The sequence below is a fragment of the Amblyraja radiata genome, chromosome 11 (genome assembly GCF_010909765.2).
Source record: "Amblyraja radiata isolate CabotCenter1 chromosome 11, sAmbRad1.1.pri, whole genome shotgun sequence".
Lineage (NCBI taxonomy): Eukaryota > Metazoa > Chordata > Chondrichthyes > Rajiformes > Rajidae > Amblyraja > Amblyraja radiata.
The window spans coordinates 44,550,081-44,570,498 of record NC_045966.1 but is presented as its reverse complement, the minus strand read 5'-3'; the positions used below and the strand labels follow the sequence as shown (position 1 = coordinate 44,570,498).

Sequence of the window (20,418 nt, the reverse complement as noted above, 5' to 3'; positions counted from 1 at the left end):
ACGTATAGTTGCAGCAATTACTCCAAGTGTGCTACTGAGTACCGCGACCAAAATATATCAAAACCATCTTACGTAGCAACGCTGAAGCCAGTCTACATTGGAATTTAGATTCACAAAGCCGAGAAGGCCATTCAGCCCACAAGGCCTCTGCTGTCTCTTTAGCCTGATCACTTGCAATTCTTTCTAACCTATCACCTTCTGACTCTCTGATGGTTCTTTACTGTCATGTGTGCTGAGGTACAGTTACATTATTTTTTTGCAGACGGTATATTATCACTATACGTAAGGACCTCAGATTAAATTCAAAGTGTATAGAAATAATCCATAAACAAAGTTGCCAGGTTTTGGTGCCATTGTCAAAGTCCCAAGTTGCTTTAGTGCAGCTGGCCATAAAGGCCCATTGTCCCGGCAGCTTTGCAGAATTGGCCTGGCCAAGTGTAGCCTTTGGTGTCCTCCACCGCTGCTCCACCGCTCCACGCAGCTGCAAGCCGCATCTAGTCCGCACGCTGGGTCTCCTGGAGCGGCGCCCGATGCAGGCGAGCCCCAGGGCCTACAGCCATCGCCTCTGTCCGGCCAGCGAACAGTCGTCCCTCTCCTCACCCGGCCATTGTTCACCCTTCCATGCACTCAATCACACTCAATGCACTCAAGTGAGCTGCTGAGTCCTGCTACCAAAATATATCCAAACCACCTTATGTCGAAACAATGAAGCCAGTGTAAATTGGTTTTTGATCCACAAAGCCGAGAAGGAGGCCATTCAGCCCACAAGGCCTCTGCTGTCTCTTCTGCCTGATTCCTTGCAATTTTTTCTATCCTATCAGCGTCTGAAGGCAACCACAGTATCTGCTTCCATCACCCTTTCGGGAAGGGAATTCCAGATTTTGAAGAAGGGTCCAATCCCGAAACATCGCCTATCCACATTTTCCGGAGATGCTGCAGTTGGACTGCTGGACCGTGGGAGAAGAACAAAGGGAAGAGATAAGTCTTTGCCTTCCATCACAGTGAGGAGATGTTGGAGATTCACTGTGATGGATGTTTATGTAAATTGTGTTAAGTGTGGGTCTTGTTTTTTTTTTTGAAATGTAAGACTGTAGAAAATGCAATTTCGTTCAAACCAAGCTGTTTAAATGACAATAAAAGGCATTCAATTTTACTTCGGAGTCACGTGAGTGATTCCGTGAAGAACCCGCTCAGCACGCATGCACGTCATTACGCCAGCAGTGCAACAAGTGGCTACAGCGGGAGTCAGGCGCTCCCGCTGCAATTTAAAAGACGGACTGTCAGGTAAGTGAATTGAGGTTGGCTTTACTTACCAAAGAAGAGCCGTCTGATTTCTCTTTCAGAATGAGTACACCAAAGACAAGGCTCTCAAAGAAATCTGTCCCCCGTTCAACTCCACCAGAGGAGCGTTCCATCAGAGGGGGGGGGCAGCAACAGGCGGTAGGAATGCTAACCGAGCGCTCCGCTATCCCCGACACCGTGCGGGGGAGAGACAGCCGCTTGAGCCGCATGGAGCGGCTCTTGGAGCAGGTGCTCCAGTGAGGTGCGCCGCAGGAGGGGGCTCTCTCGCAGAGGGAGGTCAGGCACTCCCTCCACAGTGCCTTGTGCACTGTCCATTGCTTCCTCCTTACCAGAGGATAGCTTTGGTGACCAAGACTGGGCTGGTCAAGAAGAGGGGACGATGGCTGAAGATCTCGGGAGTATGCAAGGGGTGCAGGAACAGGAAGAGCTGCTTGGTGTAGTGGACCGCTACGTGGCAACCCCACGTGCAGGAAGACCGTTAGAAGCCAAACTAGCAGCCAGCATCAACCACCTCTCCAACAGGGCTCTACAGGAGCAGGTGGTCAATGATGCTTTAGAAACATAAACAGCGCCGGAGAACTGTGAGTCCCTCAAAGTGCCAGCTGTAAACAGTCAAATCTGGGGGCACGTTGGGACAAACATCCGACACCACGAGCTAAAACTGCAGCGGATCCTCAGGCTCCTGACGTCGGCCATCACTTCGTTTGCTCGTTCCGTGGACAACACCGAGATGACCACCACTCAACAGGATACTCTCGCGCTGTTGTGTAATACGCAATTTGAGATTAACAACCTGCGTAAAGAAATAATAAAACCTGCCCTCAATCCTAAATTTGCGGGGTTGTGCAAAACCCCAGCCACTGAGCCAGACATACTGCTCTTTGGCAATGACCTCCCTAAGCGAATGAAGGATATGGCCGAGGCCTCAAAAACTCACGGTCTCATGAAGGCAGGGCACTGGACGAGCAAACCTAGAGCAATAAACACCAAGTGGAAGCACCCCGTCACGTCCACCAGTCGACGTCCACCATATAGGACTGGTGAAAGCTCGGGGTCCGCATTCTATCACCGTAAGTCTTTTTTAGACCAGGGCCCAGAGCGGACCCCATGGAAAATGCGCCACCCCCCAACGTCAACGCCACATCAGACAACACGCAAGCCTCGTGGCACCGGCGGGAACCAGAGGAAATACCCATAACCATGGAGGTAGGTGGGTCTGATTCCTACCAGCATATAGAAAGAAGGGGCTTAATACTAACAGGGGGGAGATTACACCAGTTTAAAGCAGCATGGGAGTCTATCACGAGTGATCAGTATATACTCAATGGCATTAGTGGATACAAAATACAATTCATAACAGGTAAATTGCCACCAGTTCAACATTTACCCCAAAGGGTATTTTCCCTCTCAGTGAAAGAAAAACGAGAGGGACAAGTTGAACTGATGAGTAATTACAAAGGGTATCATTGAAAAAACAAAACATGAACCCTTGGAATTTGTATCAAATATATTCACTAAAACCAAAAAAGATGGTGGATGTCGCATCATCATTGACTTAGCATCACTAAATATGTTTGTTAAGTATATACATTTCAAAATGGAAACGTTTGTTACTGCCAAACAACTAATTTCCAAAGGATACTACATGGCAAGCATTGATCTTAAAGATGCTTACTATTCAGTACCTATTCACAAGGATCATCGCAGATACCTGAAGTTTACCTGGATGGGGCAATAATGGCAGTTTAAAGCGTCACCCAATGGTTTAACATCAGCCCCAAGATTATTCACCAAGATACTAAAACCAGCCTTGGCAATATTAAGAAGACAAAAACATATTGTCATGGCATATCTTGATGATATCTTAATAGTAGGCAAAACCATGGAATTGACTATGTCAGCTGTATCAGCTACCAAACAGTTGTTCGAAATCTTGGGATTTCTCTTACATCCAGATAAATCTAAGTTGAAGCCATCCACAACTATGGACTACTTGGGCTCCACAATTAATTCAGTCCATATGACTGTAACTTTGCCAAGAGACAAAACAGTTGCATTGGCACAATCATGCAACAATCTAATGGTCAACAAACGACCAACTATTCGACAAGTAGCAAGAGTAATTGGGAAAATGGTAGCAGCATTTCCGGCTACGCAATTCGGACCTTTGCACTATCAAAACTTACAAAGAGCAAAGGTACAGGCACTAAAACGACATGCAGGTCATTATGATCGTGTCATGAAATTACCCACTGAAGCAATATCAGAACTACAGTGGTGGGCAGAAAACGTTTGGCATAGTTTCAGCCCTATTATCATCACTAACCCTACGCTAGTTATCCAAACAGATGCCAGTGCTCAAGGCTGGGGAGCAACTAACGCCATATCCAGCACAGGTGGTAGATGGACTAACCCTGAGTCGTCATTACTACTTACACTGGGCATAAATTATCTAGAGATGTTGGGTGCCTTCTATGGTTTAAAAGCATATGCATCAAATATGCATCACTTGCATGTTCGGTTACAAATAGATAATACTACGGTGGTGGCCTACATTAACCATATGGGCGGCATAAAATCGTTATCATGCGACAAGTTGGTTAACACAATTTGGCAATGGTGTGTCGAAAGACATATTTGGCTATCAGCAACTTACCTACCAGGTAAGCTAAATACAGTGGCAGACACCAGGTCACGTAAATTTAATGACAACATCGAATGGATGTTAAACCCCAAAATATTTGCAAAAATTGTCAAGCAATATGGCACGGCGGATATCGATTTATTCGCATCAAGGCTAAATCACCAGGTACCTATGTATGTCGCCTGGGAACCAGACCATGAGGCAGCAGCGGTGGATGCGTTCGCGCTGGATTGGGGAAATTTCTTCTTCTATGCATTTCCTCCCTTCTGCTTCATTAGTCGGGTACTACGCAAAATACAAATGGACTCTGCTTCAGGTATTTTGATAGTACCCGACTGGCCTACGCAGCCATGGTTCCCGATACTCCATGACATGGTTGTTGGAACTCCGATGACATTTCCCAGTGACCCAGAATTATTAAAACACCCAGTGTCTGGCATAAGTCACCCGTGCCATGAAAAAATCAAACTCCTGGGTTGCAGATTCTGAACAGATCATTGCTGGGACTGGGATTATCAGAACAAACTGTCGACACCACGTCAGCATCCCTCCGAACATCCACCAAAAAACAGTACTTGACCAATATCAAAAAATGGGACGAGTACTGCCTGGATACAGGGACCACCTGCACAAATGCATCATTCACCAACGTACTGGAATTCCTGGCCAAACTTCACTACGAAGAAGGACTCAGCTACAGTGCCATCAACACAGCGAGAAGTGCCCTGTCTGCCTACTTAACACTAGCACCAGGACAACAGGCCATGGGATCTCACCCGCTGGTGGTAAAGTTAATGAAAGGCATTTACAATACCAACCCCCCTAGACCAAGGTACACCCATATATGGGATGTCAGTGAGGTCCTGACTTACCTCAGGGGATGGCCACCAGCCAGATCCCTCAGCCTGGAACAATTGACACTCAAAACGCTCATGTTAATGGCACTTGTATCCGCACAGAGGGTCCAGTCTCTACATCGGTTACGACTGAACATGATTACAGCTCCAGACCAGATCTCGTTTATGATCCAGGGACTGATCAAACAGAGCAGGCCAGGAATGCCTAGTCCAGTCGTGATATTCCGGGCTTACCCACCAGAACCACGGTTATGTGTCATGACCCACCTACTATCTTATATAGACACAACTAACAATATTCGAGGGAGTGAAAACGCCTTGTGGGTCAGTCATAAAAAACCTCATGGTCGGGTGACGAGCCAAACCATTTTGAGATGGCTCAAGCAGGTGCTAAAAGCCGCCGGGATTGACACTAACTTGTATAAATCTCACTCCACCAGGGCAGCATCCATGTCAACGGTGGAAAGAATGAACGTGCCGATGGACCACATCCTGGCTACAGCAGGATGGGCAAGGGAAACCACGTTCAGGACTTTTTATCACAAGCTGTTGGCAAAACGTGTGTTATATGCAGAAACAATTTTACAGTCTGCAAATATTTAATTTAAGCCCAGGGGAGCAATTTTCTTTTTGTTGTTATTGTTAATAAATACCGTTTTTGTTTTTCATAAAACAGATTCATTGGTTGATTACGATAACACACTTCCTCCCTCAAAGACTTCGGCAGTGATGTAGTAATAACTGTTACACGGTTTGAAATCACAGAGATTTGAAATCTTCACGGAATCACTCACGTGACTCCGAAGTAAAATAGTAAGATTAAACGAGAACTTACCAGTTTGAAGTTTGATCTGTATTTTATGAGGAGTTATGATCAGGGATTACGTGCCCTCCGCTCCCACCCTCAATAATATGGGTCAAATTCATAAACTGATGCCTCCTTGTCTTTACTATGTTTACTTCAATAACTGTGTCTATCTGTGATTCCACACCGCTGCTTTGAAGTATGCCGCACATGCGTGCTGAACGGGTTCTTCACGTAATCCCTCATCGTAACTCCTCATAAAATACAGATCAAACTTCAAACTGGTAAGTTCTCGTTTAATCTTACTATTCTATTCTATGCTGCCCGACCTGCTGAGTTACTCCAGCACTTTGTGTCCTTTCATGTCATTCGAATCTTTGTCCCACGTCATCCTTAATATTGATTGAACTTAATGTTCCATTCAAATTCCTGACTCATTAGTTCACTAAGATCTGCTTCACACCATCAAACATAGGGAGACAAAGAGACCTCTCGTTGCCTTAAATGCATCCGGCTACGTAATTAGTCCACGGTTAGTTAGGGTCTTAACGTTTTGATGCCTTTGTCTGTATAAAACTTCATTTGTATTCAATGAATCATCAATTGTTTTTTGGATATATGATTCTAGATTTATATTGTAGATACAAGGAATTGCAGATGCTGGTTTACCAAGGAAAGATACAAAATGCTGGGGTAACTCAGCGGGTCTGGCAGCATCTCTGGAGAAAATGGATAGGGGAAACTTGGGCTCAGGTTCAGTCTGAAGAATGGTCCCGAGCTGAAGCATTGCCTATCCATGCTCTCCAACTGACCCACTGTGTTACTCCAGCATTTTTTGAGGAAATATATAGGCAGTCTGAAGAAGGGTCCTAAACTGAAATGTTGCCTCTCCATTTCCTCCAGCTACACCTTTTCCCCTGATTTACTTTATCCAACCATCCTCAAAATATTTCAAAGATAGGCACAAGGTGCAGGAGTAACTCAGCGGGACAGGCACCATCTCTGGAGAAAAGGGATGGGTGACATTTCGGGTCAGAACCTTTCTTCAGACTGGGAGTCTAAATATTTCAGCACTAATTGCCTCAAATGATCTATGATTAACAAGCTCCATATTCTAAAACACATTCTAGTGGAATGAGAAAAAAAATCTTGCATACTTTTCTTCATTATAGAATTAGTTACATAAAAATAATTGAAAGCAGCACTGATGCATAATGTTCATCCTACACAGAGTAAAACAAATCACACGCAGAAAAATTATTGTAGTCTCATGTCTACCATCAGTACTAGTGAAAGTTCAATCATTTCTCGCATGCAATAAATAAATTCATTGCATACTCAACAGGGAGCAGTAGTTTCTGAGCAATAACTCTCACCGACAATATAATCAAAGAATACTTCCATTAAGTTTGGTCTTATTTCCAGAGTCAACCTCTATACTGCACTCATGGGTCAGTTTGCAAGAGGGGTAATTATTTCAGCAATGTGTTCATGTCAAATTTCTTTGCTAACTTAACAGCAAATGAGTCTTCTCTGAAATCACCTGCAAACAAAAGCCTGTTAAAGACGTGATCCTTTGGAGAAAAACATTTTCTGCATTTGAGGGAAAAGAACTATTGCTGTCTCTCAGTTCTAAGCATTTGTTGTTGGAAAATGCACATCCCAATACTTTAGCAGACCCCAGAAGAGACGGGATCTACAGGAGTTGCTGCAACAAAAAGGCAGGCAGCATCATCGGAGACACACACCATCCTGGCCACGCTCTTATTTCTCTCCTACCATCAGGAAGAAGGTATGGGAGTATGAAAACCATGATCACCAGGTTCAAGAATACCTTCTTGAGGAGTTTGAGTTGAATTTAGTTTATTGTCACGTGTACTGAGTTACAATGAAGAGCCTTTCTTGCATGCTAACCAGTCAGCAGAAAGATAATACAAGATTGCAATTTAGCCATCCACAGTGTACACATACATGATAAAGGGAATAACATGAATAAGGTTTAGTGCAAGATGAAGTCCAATAAAGTTCAATAAAATATAGTCCGAGGGTCTCCAATGAGGTAGATAGTAGCTCAGGACTGCTTTTGTTGGTAGAATGGTTTAGTTGCCTGATAACAGCTGGGAAAAAACTGTCCCTAATTCTGGAGGTGTGCGTTTTCATACTTCTATACTTTTTGCCCAATGAAAGATGGGAGATGAGGGAGTGGCCAGGGTTTTAATTATTCTTGATTATGCCGGTGACCTTGCCGAGGCAGCGTGAGGTGTAAATTGAGTCAATGGAAGGAAGGTCGGTTTAAGCGATGGTCTGGGCTGTGTCTACAATTCTCTACAATTTCTTGCGGCCTTGGATGGAGCTGTTCCTAAACAATACTGTGAAGCAGTCTCATCTTCCCAGCTACCATTAGGGTCTTGAACACCACACAACAGTAGCCCTTGGCTGCACTAAGGACTTTGGGTTTTTAATTTGCACTAGTATTGTGGTTATTAATTTATTCATATTTTTTATTTATTATATATTATCTATGTGTATCGCATTAGAGGCCTGTTATTCTGCTGCACCTAAGAATTTCATTGTTTCATTGTCGGTACACATGCTATTAAACAATCTTGATTCTTGCCTCTTAACTCGAGGGACGGCACAGTGGTAGAGCTGCTGCCTTACTGTTCCAGAGACAGGGGTTCAATCCTGACTACGGGTGCTGTCTATAAGGAGTTTGGTCATTCTCCCTGTGACCATGTGGGTTTTCTCCAGCTGCACCGGCTTTCTCCAGCACTCCAAAGACGTAAATGTTTGTAGGTTAATAGGCTTTGGTTAAAAATAATTGTAAATTGTCCCTATTGTGTGAGATAGCAATAGTGTACAGGGTGATCAGGGAGTTAGTTAAGTGTTTTGTTTGGAGGTCTAGACTTTTTTATGTGGGGGGGGGAAGGGGGAAACTACCTTTCAGGGTCCCTACCTGGTCGGAGAGGCAGCTTTCTCCGGGCTGCAGCTTCGAACCGTCCTCGCGGCCTACCAGCGGGCCTGGAGCGGCGTTTCCTGTCGGGGACCACCCAGAACCACGGCTTCGGCGGCGGCACAGCGCTAGAGCGCTATCGCGGAGCGGGCGATGCCTTGCCCGGGTCGCCGCGCTGGAGCTCCGGTGAGCTGAAGTTCGCTGAGGAAAACATCGCGGAGCTGCGGGACTGTGGAGCGATCAGCTGCGGGCGGTGGCGCTGAACGTTACACCGGGAGCCTGGGATCTCTAGATGAGATCGCCAGTTGTGGAGCTCCAACCGGCGCGGCCTTGTTGGCTTTGGAAGCCGCGGCCTCCAGTACGGAAGCGGCCGTTCCAGGTTTCCCAAGCCGCTGAGAGGACTCTCCCGACGCCTGAGCAACATCACCCGGCGAGAACGGCCTGGAACATCGGGCCTCCGTAGAGGCAACTGTGGAGGCCTCAATGGGCCCAACTATGGGTGAACTGGGGTTGGGGACTGGACTTTGTGCCTTCCTTCATAATGGGAACCATTGTGGGGGGATGTTCTTTATGTTTAAAACTCTTATTAATGTTATGTCTGTATTCCTTCTTTATGTGCTGCAAAATGGCAAGAAGCATTTCACTTCACTACACATGTGAATGTGACCAATAAAATACCTTTGATACCTTTGATACCTTTGATCACTGGTCAGTGCAGACTCGGTGGGCCGAAGGGCCTGTTTCTGCGCTGTATCTCCAAAGGTTAGTGTCTAAAACCTAGAGATGCCTCTGTAAAGCCACAACTATCAGGCGAAGTGAAGTCCACGGTATTGGGCTTGCAACAATGATGATAAAACATCTAATTCGGGAACAACAGCAACTTAGATCCCTCCAATTTAATTCTCTTTTCATCATCATTCATGGGTTGCGACATTCCTTGCATTTAATGTCCATCTTTAATTACCATCTTACTATTTTGGAAGATTTCTAGAGTCATGAAGACACCAGAGGGTAATGATGCCAGTTTTATTTTATCTCAGAAGGTAGGGAGACTGATGTTTTTTTTTTATAGCAGTCTAGTTTCACAGTTATCATTGTCGATAGTAGCTCAAGATTTTTTATTCAATACATTTATATTCCCCAATGTCAGTCTGAAGAAGAGTTCCGACCCTAAACATCACCTGTCCATGTTCTTCAGAGATGCGGCCTGACCCACTGAGTTACTCCAGCGCTTTGTGTCTATCCCCATTTGCAGTGATGGTGTTTACGCTCTCTATTTCAATATTCTATGCATCTATATACTCGTTCAGTAACTTAGGTCACTGTGCTAACGTACCTGCAGTTAATATCGAGTTAATACTGCTTTACTGTGTGACAAATGTTACTCAACTCGTACCAAATTTAACCATCCAATAATGATCTAAATAAGGCTGACAAATTCTCCACCATGAGACCATGACACATTAGCATGATGTAACAAAATTAGTGTTACATGGTAGGGTAGGCAGTCAAAACATTTTCTGAGGGTGGAAATGTCAAAGACTAGAGGGCATGGTTTTAATGTGAGAGAGCAAAGTTTAAAGGAGATGCATCGGGCAAGATATTCATGCAGAGAGTAGTGGGTACCTAGAACATGGTTATCAAGGGTGGTGGTGGAGGAAGATATGATAGTACCATTTAAAAAAGGCTTTTAGACAGGCCATGGATATGCAAGGATTAGAGGGATATATATATCATATTCAGACAATGTAGATTTGTTTAATTTGGCATGTACATTATGGGCCAAAGGGCCGTTTTTTCCTGTGATGTGCAGCACCATGTTCTATGTAATTTTAGACATGATATGGGAAAACAGTAGATAACGTTAGAGGCTTTCTTTCAGGAAAGACCATGAAGTAGATAGACTGAGAGGATTGACAAAGCAATTACATGGAGAGCATTTGAGGATTTGATGATTTGATGGTCAGATCTGTGAAGAAAAAGTAGGATTTGTAGAACCACTTCAGGCCCTTTCCAATTGCTGAAAATATCCATTCAATTTTCTTATCCTCTGATCCAATTCTAAACCTGGATCATTACCAAGGATTCTAGTGTGCATACAGCGATGCCAAATTAATACCACCACGCGTCTTATTGTCTGAGAAGACATCGGGACATAGCTTTGTTACTAAAAACACAAGAAATGCAAATGCTGGATTACCAAAAACAAAGTGTCAGAGCAACTCAGCAGGTCAGGCAGCATCTTTAGATGCCATTTTAGTTAAGTTTAGTTTAGAGATATAGCATGGAAACAGTCCCTTTGCCCCACTGAGTCCATGCCGACTACCGATCACTCTTACACTAGTTCTATCTCACTCACTTGGGACAATTTATAGAAGTCTATTAACCTACAAACCTGAAGAAAGACGCGAAATACTGGAGTAACTCAGCGGGTCAGGCAGCATCTCTGGAGAAAAAGAATGGGTGACTTTTCAGGGCAAGGCCCTTCTTCAGACTTTTCCATACAACTTACAAACCTGCACGTCTTTGGAATGTGGGAGGAAACTGGAGCACCTGGAGAAAACCCACAGGTAAGGAGAGGACCTGCAAACTCCATACAGTCAGCACCCAAAGTTAAGATCGAAACATGTCCCTCGCGCTGTAAGGCAGCAATTCTATTGCTGCACCACTGTGCTGCCCTCAAATGGATACGTTTCTGGTCAGAACCTTATTCAGGCCGATTGCAGTCGGAGAGAGAAAGCTGGAATAGAGGTGTGGGAAGCTCAAAGCCTGGCAAGTGAAAGATGGATACAGGTGAGGGTGGAGAGGGGTAACTGGCAGATGGGTGGACAACAGCTAGAGATTAAAAAGCTTCATCCAGGGACCACAACAGTTCTTTCAGGTAAGACAGAGGTTTAGTTGCACCTCATACTGACTCATCTCCTGTATCCGGTGCTCCCGGTGTGGTCTCCGATATATCGGTGAGACCAAGCATAGACTTGCTGATTGTTTCGCTGAACACCTACACTCGTGATCTCCTGTTTGCCAAACATTTTAACTCCCCTTCCCAATCCCATATTCACATTTCTGTCCTGGGTCTCCTCCACTGTCAGAGTGAGGCCACACACAAATTGGACATCAGATTTTTCTTGGGCAGCTTACAGCAACAGCGGTATAAATGTTGATTTTTTTCTAATTTCAAATACCTCCTGTATTCTCTCCAACTCTCTCTCTCCCCCCTCCCCCACCCTGGTCATCCTACCAGTTCCACTGTATGCATCCTTTAACCCTCTCATAAGCACCAATCTTCACCAGCCAACAATGGGTCATTATGGGCTGCACCCTTCCTGAGGTCATCTGCTGCCGGCCCTGCTCTTTTTTGTTTTTGTTTTAGAGGTACAGTGCGAAAACAGGCCCTTCAGCCCACCGGGTCCACTCCGACCAGCGATTCCTGCATATTAACACTACCCTACACATATTAGGGACAATATTTGCATTTATACCAAGCCAATTAGCCTACAAACCTGTACGTCTTTGGAGCGTGGGAGGAACCACCGGGTGTCATCAGCAATGGCTGACACAAACAGTCTGTCTGTCCCTTCCTTCTCTGTTGTTTCTTTAGTATGTGTTAAATGTATGTTTAATGGGCCTGTCCCACATAGGTGACTTTTTAGGTCAGTGCAGGAGACTCTGCGCTCGCCACATGGTCGCCACATGTTCGCTGGTGATCTCTAGTGAGTCTCCTTCATAGTCGCAAGGAGTTCCTGCATTCTGGGAACTAGTCGTGGCCTCAGTATGGCCACCATGGAGATAATCCACCAAAAACTGGTCGCCATGGAGATACAGTAATCGATAGTGTAGTCGTATGTGCAGTTGTAGTGAGGTTGCCATGTAGTTGTAGGTAGTTGAGGTCGTTTTAGGTAGTTTTAGTTAATCGCCTTTGCTGACCGGTCATTTTCATTGGCTCATGGGGGGAAAAAAACGTAAGTAGGAGTTTTCAGCACCAAGGATAACCATGTTAAATGTTAAATGTCCGCCGAACTTCACCGCTGTGTATCTCTGGCTTATTAAAAGTTGTCTGGCTTCTTAAAAGTTGTCTCTACTCCTTCTCCCCTTCTCCCTCCCTCCCCTCCTCTTTTAAAGGACTTACCGTAAACTGTGCTAGCCGTCTTAATTACAGCGCCAACCTTCCTGTTCATCGCGGTGTGTGTATGTATCACCTTGGCTTTTCACCTTTTGAATTTCAGACAGCTCTCTCCCCGCTTGCCCTGGCCCCTGCCTTTGCTATGTGTTTGTTTGTGTGTGTGTGTGTGTGTGTGTGTGTGTGTGTGTGTGTGTGTGTGTGTGTGTGTGTGTGTGTGTGTGTGTGTGTGTGTGTGTGTGTGTGTGTGTGTGTGTGTGTTCATGTTCCCAGTTTTTCAGTCGCCGTCAGTCCGCTGAAAAATCGTCTAAGTGGGACAGGCCCATTAGTGTTCTTTAGCTTGTTTTATTTGGTGGGGGTGGGGGGGGGGGGTTGGGGAAACTTTTTAATCTCTTACCTCGACATAGATGCAATTTTATTCCGTATCGTATCTCCATCCGCTCTGCAGCCTAACATCAAGGAGCTCGAGGCCTTTCCTGGAGATCGACCGGGTGCTCCAACCGTGGGAGCATGCAAACTTACCATCGTGGAACTCACGGTCCCTAGTGGGAGCGACTTAGGGAGTTCCAACGGCAGGAGCGTCGCCCGACCCGACGCAGGAGCTTCAATCGCCCCGACGCGGGGGCTTCGACCGCCGGATGCGGGAGCTTCGATCGCCCCGACGGATTGCTTGACTGCCCCGGCCGCGGGAGAAAAATGAGGGAAGAAGATTAGACTTTATTGCCTTCCATCACAGTGAGGAATGTGGGGAATCTGCTGTGGTGGATGTTTATGTAAACTTTTAAGTAGCTGTGTGCTTTGTTGCTTTTTTGAGTATGGCTGTATGGTAATATGAATATCACTGTACCTTATTTGGTATGTGACAATAAAATACCTTTGAAACCCACCAGAAATGGCTGCCTCACCAACAGTCCGTCTGACCTTTCTTCTGCTTTTGTTATTTTAACTACGTGTTAAAAGTATGTTTTAGTGTTCCTTGGTTTGTTTTCTGTGGGCGGTGGGGGAGGTGAGGTAGGGGGGTTGTTGGGGGAAAGTTTTTTTCAATCTCTTTCCTCGACGGAGATGCATTTTGTTTTAATCGAATCTCCGTCCCCACAGCGGCTTAACATCATGGAGTTGGCGGCCACTCCTGGAGACCGGCCCGGCACTTCCAGCTGTGGGTGGGGCGCAGATATTATCATCTCGGAACTTGCTGGGGATGGACTGTGGAGAGCTCCAACAGAGGGGACTGTGGACTTTAACATCGTGAAGTCCGCGGTCCTTGGTAAGAAGAGGCCGACTCAGGAACTTCATGCCGTGGAGAGTTTTAACTGCCCCAGGAGTTTTGTTCATCCCGACGCGAGGGCTTCAGAACATCGGCTGCGGGGGATTTGATCGCCCATACTGCGGATGGTTCAACTGCCCCGACCACGGGAGAACAAAGAGGGAGAAGATTGAACTTTATTACCTTCCATCAAAGTGAGGAATGTAGAATCCGCTGTGGTGGATGTTTATGTTAAATTTTATTTTATGTGGCTGTGTGTCTTGTTGCTTTTCACTTAGTACGGCTGTCTGGTAACTCAAATTTCACTGCACCTTAATTGGTACATGTGACAATAAATTGACCTTGAAACCTTGAAACCTTGAACCGAAGATCTCGGAGAAAACCCACACGTTCACAGGGAGAACGTACAAACTCCGTACAGACAGCACCCATAGTCGGGATCGAACCCGGGTCTCCGGCGCTGCAAGTGCTGTAAGGCAGCAACTCTAGTGCTTTGCCACCCTTCTGGGCTTCTCTTGCCTCCAGTTTTCACCCCACCACCACCACCTCTACCTTTAAGTCCGAAGAAGGGTTCTGACCCAAAACGTCACCTATTATTTTATTCTCCAGAGATGCCGCCTGGCCCGCTGAGTTACTCCAGCATATCGTGGTTATCTTCAGTGAAAAGGCTTGGTTATGTCAGATTACACGGCAAGGATAACTGAGAGATGTTGTTGTTCTGATTAATTCTTACAAATTTAATGCATTAAATTATGGTTTAAACCAACCATCTCCACTTAGTGGGAATTTGACATTTTCACATTTTTCTCTGCTCATACCTCCGCTGCATCATGAAATTGTTATTGAAGTTTGGCATTCTTTGAATTGTCGCCTTGCTCAAGGGGGAACTGCATCATTGACTATGAAACTCATTAATGTATGTGTATCTCAAACACCTGAGCAGACAGCTCCGCACTCATACCAAGAGCTGATGGAGGCCAATGTTTAGATATGTTGCATTCACACACAAATAACTTTCTCAGGTGTTCAGTTTTTCCATTCTTCTCTGTGGAAGATGGCTGACAATGTATTGAAAGCTCCTTTGAAGCTGCTCACTTCTAGGATGTGGAAAACAGAACATAGAACAATGCAGCACAATAAAGGGCCCATCGACCCACAATGTCTGTGCCACTCATGATGCCAAGACCATCTCTTATCTACCTGATATAATCCATATCTCTCCATTCCCTGCATATCCATATGCCCATCCAAAAGCCTCATAAATACTACTATCATATCGGCCCCAGCCACCAACCCTGGCAACTCATCACCTTCTGCATAAAAATCTTGCCCCACTAATCTCCTTAAAACTTTGCTCCTCTCACCTTAAAGCTATGCTCTCTCGGATTTGGTTTGCTCATCCTGGAAAAAAGATTCTGACTGTCAATGCCTCTCAGAATTTTCTATACTTATATCAAGTCTTCCCGCTACTTGCACGCTCAAGAGAAAATGTATGGCCATAGTTCTATGACCTACACACTGGGGCAATTTACAGAAGTTAATTAAACTAAAAGCCTGCATGTCTTTGGATTGTGGGAGGAAACCGGAGCACCTGGAGAAAACAGACTCAATGGGCCGAATGGCCTATTTCTGCTCCTATGTCTTACGGTCTTATGAACTATAGATATAAGCAAAGTATTACTTTTGGAAACTTAAATGAAGAAATTAAGTTTCTAGTGGATCAGATATTTTTTGTGGAGGCGATGAAAGATTAAAAAATAATAACGATTAAAAATTTCTGGAAAATCATTTTGTTTTTCTGAATTTTCTGACGATTGCAATAGATACGGTGTCAGTCAATATTCACATTGTGGGTCATACCTCAGAAATACTTCTGTTTTAAAGTTCTTATTCTGTATTTCACATCCATCATCGATACCTTACGTTGTAACCTCCTCCTGCTCTCTTGCTTATCAAGATCCTTGCACTCAAGATCCTTGCACTTAAATACTGGCTCTTTGCTGTGTTGGATTCCCATGATGTTTTAACATTTATAGTCATGACTTTGACAAGCGACATCCAAAATTTATAATTTACACCTCAAACCTATGGAGTTTGTATGTTTTTCCCTGTGGCCGCATGGGTTTTCTCCGGGTGCTCCGTTTTCCTCCCAAATTCTATAGACGTGCAGGTTAATTAGCTTTTGAAATTGCCCCTGGTGTGTAGGATAAAGTGTGATAACAAAAAAAAGTGTTTAATTAAGTTTAATTTAGAGATACAACACGGAAATAGGCCCTTTGGCCCAACTTGCCTACACCGCCCAACATGCCCCATCTAAGCACCCTGTCCAATCCATGTACTTGTCTAAATCTTTCTTAAACATTGCAATAGTCCCTGCCTCAACTACCCCATTCGACGTCTCGTTCCATACAGCCGCCAGCCTTTGTGTGCAAAGGTTAAACCTCCGGTTCCTATTAAATCTTTCCCTGTCACCTTAAACCTCTATCCTCTGGTTCTCGATTCCCCCCACTCTCGGCAACAGACAATGTGTGTCGTACTGATCTATTCCTCTCATGACTTTGTACACCTCTGTGCTTTTTTGTTCTATGTTTCCTTGTTAATATGTTCATAGAGTCACAGTGTCACACAACACAGATGCTGCAGTTTATTTTACAAATTGACCAATTCACTGGCTTGTTGTTTCTGCCATATTTAGAACAAATGTATTTGTTTTAATACAGTAGAGCATTCCGAGGCAAAACAAAATATAAATCTTTGCTGGCAGCCTTACAAATATGTCTCTATGTAATAAGTGGTCATATAATCTCTGAAGAAGGCTCCCAAACCAAAACAAGGAATGGAGGGAAACCTTAGAGAGTGGCACTTGGTGCGGCGGTAGTGTTGCTGCCTTACAGCTCAGAGACCCGGGTATGATCCTGACTATGGGTGCTGTCTGTACAGAGTGTGTATGTTCTCCATGTGGCCTTGTGGGTTTTTCTCCAGGTGCTCCGGTTTCCTCCCACACTCCAAAGGCGTGCCTGACTGTAGGTTAATTGGCTTCTGTAAAAATGTCATAAAGTCATAGAAAGCCATGGAGACATACAGTGTGGAAGCAGACCCTTTGGCCCAACTTGCCCACACCGGTCAACATTTCCTATCTAAACTAATCCCACCTGTCCTATCCATGTACCTGTCTAATATTTCTTAAACATTGCGATACTACTTGCCTCAACTACCCCTTCCGGCAACTCGTTGTATACACCCATCACCCTTTGTTTGAAGAAGTTACCCCTCAGGTTTCTATTAAATCTTTCCCCCCTCACCTTAAACCTATGCCCTCTGGTTCTCGATTCCCCCACTCTGGGCAAGATTTGCCCTCCAGTTTTTTCTGTTTTTTTCTCACATTCAACATTAGAGCAATCTTAGTAGAACTTCCTTTCAGTTCTGAAAGATTCCATTGCCTAAGTCTATGAGTTAAATCACAGTGTAATAGACAATTCTTAATTAAATCTTTATTAGCTCCCAGTGTATGGAATAGCAAAACAGCAATATCAAGGAACATGAGGGCACCAGCCTGATTATATCTTTTTTTCCTTTGATGTCTAAATTGGTACAACGGATGTTTTTAAAAAGGTGTACTTCATAATTGATCAAAACTGTCACAGCTTGAATTATTTTCTGCAGTGAAAAACTGCAGAGAAAGATATAAACAACTTCAAGACCCCTGCCAAAGATAAAGTAGCTATCAGAGCTATTGTAAGGCTGCCAGCAGAGATTTATATTTTGTTTTGCCTCGGAATTCTCCTATTAAAACAAAGAAATTAGTCCTAAATATGGTAGAAACAACATGCCAGTGAATTGGCCAATTTGTAAAATAAACTGCAGCATCTGTGTTGTGTGACTCTGTAACTCTATGAACATATTGACAAGGAAACACAGAACAAAAAAAAACAAAGAGGTGTACAAAATCGTGGCAGGAATAGATCAGATAGATGCACAAAGTCTTTTGTCCAGAGTTGGGGAATCGAGAACCAGAGGACGTAGGTTTAAGGTGAGGGGGGAAAGATTTAATTGGAACCTGCGGTGTAACCTTTGCACACAAAGGGTGGTGGGTGTATGGGGCAAGCTACCGGAGGAGGTAATTGACTCAGGTACAATTGCAATGTTTAAGAAACTTTTAGACAGGGCCAAATGTAGGTAAGTGGGACTAGTATAGATGGGGCATGTTGGTCGGTGTTGGTAAGTTTAGCTGAAGGGCCTGTTTCCATGCTGTATGACTCTATGACTCTCTATGACTCTCTCTGACAATTTACAGAAGCCAATTAATCTACAGTCCTGCATGTCTTTGGAGTGTGGGAGAACCTGGAGAAAGCCCACCCAGTGATAGGAAGAACTTGCAAACTCCGTACAGACAGCACCCGTAGTCAGGATCGAACCCAGGTCTCTGGTACTGTGAGGCAGCAGCTCTATCAGGTGCACCACTGTGCTGAGTTAAAAGAACATACAAGGGAACGGGTGAGCGTAGTCAGGATCGAACTTGGGTGTTTAAATATTATTTAATCACCTGCTGTTATCTTTGTACTTTAGGAGTATAAAACATCATTGTAGCTTGAGTTCAGTGAAAATTGTTTCAAGATTCGTACAAGAGAGATACTTCCAGACAGCCTGCTTGCTGTGCTGAATAAAATAATTTATACATTTGCAGCTCCACACCCCGTGAGGCCCATTCAAAGTCACAACAGGATGTCAAGGGATTGTAAACTACTATAGAAACCATAGAACCATATAGAAAAGGAATAGGCCCTTCGGCCCACTTAGTCTGTGCCAACCTTCAAGTTAGAGTTTAGAATGTAGAATACAGGAGAATACAGCACAAGGACAGGCCCTGTGGCCCACAATGTATGTGTTGAACATGATGCCAAGACCATCACTTATCTACTTGCACATACCCATATCCCTCCATATCCTGATGCCAATTTAAAAGTATTTTAAATGCCACTTCTGTATCTGTATCCAACCCCGGCAGCACATTCCAGGCGCTCACCACCCTCAGTGCAAAACAACTTGCCCGCACATCTCCTTTATACTTGCCTTTCTCAACATAAACCTATGCCCTCCAGCATTTGATTATTCCATGCTGGGAAAAAAAATTCTGATTATCTACCCTATCTATGCCAACAACAGGCCCTTCTGCCACAAACTCTGTGTTGAATATGGTCAACTCAAATTTGTCTGTGCTGACTGGGTTGGATATGGGTTATGTACAAGTAGATAAGTGATCAATTTCCCTCATTCCCTGTATATTCAGATGCCAATAAATGGTTCAATGGTGCTTTCTTTGTCACAAATGCAACTGCACAGTGAAGTTATTTTTGCATATATTACACCCGTGGGCACCGGCATTTTTGGCACCATTATTCAAAGTCAAAATTCCGGTCAGCCCGCACGCTCAATATACTGGAGCAGTTCCTGTGAACCGACATCCCTCTCCCCTCCTGGACATCTTTGCGCCTCCTACATCCGACCTTGAAGGCGCAGGAGACATTAACCCGGTTCACCCTCCTACCGGCCCTTGCCCCTCACATCCTATGTCTCCAGTTCCCTCCCAGTTACACCTTACGACAAGCCTTCATGTGGGTTTCTGATCCAGCAGACCAACGGGCCTACGGGCAAGTCCCGTTGACCGGCGAGCCCAGACGTGCCTTCGGATGAGTTCCCAGTCCCTTGACCGCCGAACCTTCTGGCTCCTTAAACGTTGCTATCCGAAAGCTTCTTCAATGTTGCTATCCTCTTTGCCTCTACTACACCACCCCAGGCAGTGCATTCCAGGCACTCACCACTATGTGTGTAAAAAACTTTACCCCACACACCTCCTTAAAACTTTTCCCCGCTGACTTTACAGCTATGCCTTCTAGTATTTGACATTTCCATGCTAGAAAAATCGTTCTGGCTGTCTACCTAAATTATGCCTCTCAAAACTTTTCATTCTAATATCCAGCTTCTCTCTATGCTGATGCCATACTTTCCCTGCATTAGCATTATCTGCCCATATTCAACTGCTCAGCCAGGCACCAGGGGCACTTTACATTGCCCAATTAACCTACCAACCCACATGCCTGTGGAAGAAACCCATATTGCTGACGCAAGACTAAAAAAACGTTTGCTCAGACAATCTGAAGAAATTCTGTTCACAAGAACAAAAAAAGATTTTGTGGATCAGGAGTTTTACATTAACAGGCCTGGATAGAGAGAATGTGGAGAGGATGTTTCCACTAGCGGGAGAGCCTAGGACCAGAGATCATAGCCTCAGAATGACAGTATTTACTTTTAGAAAGCAGACGAGGAGGGATTTATTTAATCAGAGGGTGGTGAATATGTGGAATTCAATGCCAGAGATGGCTGTGGAGACCAAATCAATGGATATTTTTAAGGCAAAATTTGATAAAATCTTGATTAGTATGGGTGTCAGGGATTTTGGGGAGAATGCAGGCGAA

General features: G+C 44.6%; 1 long non-coding RNA gene across 1 annotated transcript; it reads right to left on the bottom strand.

The window, feature by feature from the left end:
* Positions 1-6,462: 6,462 nt before the first annotated feature.
* On the bottom strand, positions 6,463-16,586 carry LOC116978790. Its single transcript, XR_004413554.1, has 3 exons — positions 16,576-16,586; positions 11,600-11,603; positions 6,463-6,505 (listed from the first exon to the last, which is right to left on the bottom strand). It is a non-coding gene; the product is annotated as an uncharacterized LOC116978790 (long non-coding RNA).
* Between the last annotated feature and the right edge of the window lie 3,832 nt (positions 16,587-20,418).